The sequence below is a fragment of the Bison bison genome, unplaced genomic scaffold (genome assembly GCF_000754665.1).
Source record: "Bison bison bison isolate TAMUID 2011002044 unplaced genomic scaffold, Bison_UMD1.0 scf7180017860064, whole genome shotgun sequence".
NCBI classification, from domain to species: Eukaryota; Metazoa; Chordata; class Mammalia; order Artiodactyla; family Bovidae; genus Bison; species Bison bison.
Genome location: NW_011490636.1, coordinates 53,007 through 56,642, shown reverse-complemented (window position 1 = coordinate 56,642; position 3,636 = coordinate 53,007).

The following is a 3,636-nucleotide window of genomic DNA, read 5'->3' as shown; positions in this document are numbered from 1 at the left end:
GACACAGTAATATGAGAACTGTCTGTGAGCCAAGAAGAAAGGTCCTAAGAATGCAGTTGGCCAGCACCTTAATCTTGGACATGTAGCCTCCTGGCTATGACAGACTAACAGAAGAGTGTTGTAGTTCTTGATGCTGTGTGAAGAAATATAGGGTTCTTGTTACTATTATTTTTTATTTTGTGATGTTTGAAATCTTTTTGTAATCAGCAGTTTACAGATTGCTCGTTCTCCTGTCATATGATCACCGCCCACCCCTTCCCGCCTCCCCTACTGCTAAGCTGCTTGGTCATCTGTCAGGGAATGTTTAACAGGAGGATTCCTATGTGCTGTTTCTCATAAATCCTCTGTTCCTTATCAGTTTCTGTTGCCAGAAACCAGTGGAATGGCACGCTGCTCCCAGGACTGAGGTCATAGTATGAGACAGGCTTGAATCTCCTTCAGTAAACATTCTCCTTATGACAAAACTGCTTAGTTTCGATCTTCTTTCTTGAGATATGGATTATCTCCTGGCCTTGTGAGCATTATTAATCTCTTGTTCTCTTGGTAAGGGTTACTGTACATTTGGTTTTCCGATCTTTACCATTATCGAAAGAAATTTCTTGTACAACAGCCTATATATACTCACAGAAAGATCATTAAAGCACCTTTCCTCCATCAGAGCTTGGGTCCCGTGTCTTTTTCTCTCTTTCTCTCCCTCCCTCTGGCTCTCTCTTTCACTTTCTCATCGTCGACTCCAGACCACCAGGTTCCAGTCCATTAAAGGACCCAATAGTCATCCAGTTGGGACTTTGATGAGCCAGGTCAGGGCCTGGAGGTAGAGGAATGAGGATACTTTTAGAAAGAATGAACTGGGCATCCTCTCCCCAGTTTCCTTAGTGCCATCTGCAGGTGAGGGCAGGGCCTGGGTAGGGAGGGAGTGAAGGCGTGGAGCTGCAGGGATATTTGGAAGGGAAGAGGAATTTCCAACCCACTAACCAAGATGAGGGCAGCTTGCTCAGGACCCAGGAGGGAAGGAAGAGGCACTGGGAAAAGAAAGGTGCCAACCAGAGGCCAGACCCACCTGAGTCTTCTGGTTAACCTTGCTGGAGGTCACATCCTTCCTGCTGGAATTCCTGCTCTGGACATGGAAGGGATAGAGCTGACTTCACTGCTAATGAGTCATGGGGAGAGGGACAGCCTCCCCCAGGGGCCCTTTGATTCCACTCTAACTGTGGGCATCATCCCAGACTGGACAGTAAAATGGCAGGTCATCCAAAGATTTAAAATAATCCCTAATTTATCTAAGTGTCCTGGCATGTATTGTACCCAGAGTTCCTTTATGAGAGGTGATTCATCACCCTATCTCGGGTTTCTGCTGAGGAATCGAAACCTTCCCAGTTGGTAACTTCTGTCTTATGACTACCTGATCTCATCCCACAGAACCCAGGTGGCAAAAACTTTACTGGGCAAGGCCCTAAGATCCTCCATCTCACAGCAGCTGTGTGCCAACTGGTCTGTCACTCCCTGTTCTGAGTCCATCATCACCAGACACGGCCAGGGGGTCATGGCCCCCTCATGACCAGATGTGGCCTCCAAGTCCTTGGCAACATGTACTTCTCAGACACTTGTCCACTAATTGGTATTGAGCTTCGGTCTGGAACAAGTGTTCTGGAGCAAGTCCAATCTCCCTCATCCAAGTGATCAGGAAACTGAAACCTGGAGTGTATGACTCACCCAAAGGCTGCAGGTAAGTTAGTGAAGCACGGGGACCCAGGGCCTCTGGTTCTCAGGCTGGGAGAGCTCTGAGAAGGGAAAGAGCAGAGAAAGCTCAACTGTATCCACTGCTGGACAGCTCTCAGAGGTCTGCAGGTGCCAAAGCAGAAGTCTTTTCCCCTTGCCCCTCAAATCCAGCACAGCTTTTATCAGCAGACCAACTGTCTTATAGCAGCAGGAAAGCAACAAGGAGCTGGGTCTGCTGGGTTCCAGGTACAGTATGGGCAGCCCCAGCTGGAGTGGCCCCAGGAGGCACATCCAGGTGTTGCTGGACTCAAGGTCAGTTCATCAGCCCCATATCTCCTCCTCCTGGTTCACACAACACAGACCCTTGGGAGACTGGGTAACATGGACCTTCTTTCACAGTGAGGAGCATTTTTCCTGCTCAGCTCTCTGGCAACTTAAGATGCAGTGTCTTACTCTTTTTCAGGAAACCCCTGGCTGAGGGGGGTTGGTAGGGCTAAGACAAGTCTGGATGCAAAGGATGTGTTCCCTCCTGGATGCTCAAAAAAGAGCTTGTAGCTTTGAAGTCCTTGAGAGGAGATGCAACTAGTCATGTTCTTTGAGGACTTTGCTTTATGGATCTTGTTGGGGGAAAAGGACGGACAAACAGGGCAAGGCTGGGCATTCCTGTGTCCAAAGTATTTGTGAACGGACTTCCAGCCACCAGACTACAGGGTCAGGTGCTGATGCTGGTCTCAGGCCACCTTTGGAGAAGGAGTAGAGGAAAGAGATTTTGTCCAGAGAGCAGAGTGGTCAGAGGGCCACGGGATCACACAGGGCAAGATGAGACAAGAGCGATTACTTGTTTCTTTGCTCTATCTGTTCCCTGGAGTTTCTACCCCTGAGGACAAGCATACAGAGATGGTCAGTTACTGGTGGTGCCCCTGCACCTGATGCCCCTGGTAATAACTATCTTGCCTACATGGCCCCAAGACCCAGAGCCAACTTAGCCCTGTGTCTGCTCCAGGGTTTCTCTTCTGGGGAGGATGAGATGGCTCATTGTTGGTATCTCACTAGTGAAGTACGTGGTGAGGTCAGGGTGGGTGACGTGTGGCTGAGTTCCAAGTGTGGAAGGAAGATTGGAGGTGGAAAAGTAGCCATTTATTAACCTTGGTTACCTTGGGCCTTTGAAGTGGCTATTTCCCCTTCTGTACTGTTCTTCTCCCAACTCTTTTTTTTTTAAATTTTATTTTATTTTTAAACTTTACAATATTGTATTAGTTTTGCCAAATATTGAAATGAATCCGCCACAGGTATACCTGTGTTCCCCATCCTGAACCCTCCTCCCTCCTCCCTCCCCATACCCTCCCTCTGGGTCGTCCCAGTGCACCAGCCCCAAGCATCCAGTATCGTGCATCGAACCTGGACTGGCGACTCGTTTCATACATGATATTATACATGTTTCAATGCCATTCTCCCAAATCTTCCCACCCTCTCCCTCTCCCACAGAGTCCATAAGACTGATCTATATATACATCAGTGTCTCTTTTGCTGTCTCGTACACAGGGTTATTGTTACCATCTTTCTAAATTCCATATATATGCGTTAGTATACTGTATTGGTGTTTTACTTTCTGGCTTACTTCACTCTGTATAATAGGCTCCAGTTTCATTCACCTCATTAGAACTGATTCAAATGTATTCTTTTTAATGGCTGAGTAATACTCCATTGTGTATATGTACCACAGCTTTCTTATCCATTCATCTGCTGATGGACATCTAGGTTGCTTCCATGTCCTGGCTATTATAAACCGTGCTGCGATGAACATTGGGGTACATGTGTCTCTTTCCCTTCTGGTTTCCTCAGTGTGTATGCCCAGCAGTGGGATTGCTGGATCATAAGGCAGTTCTATTTCCAGTTTTTTAAGGAATCTCCACAGTG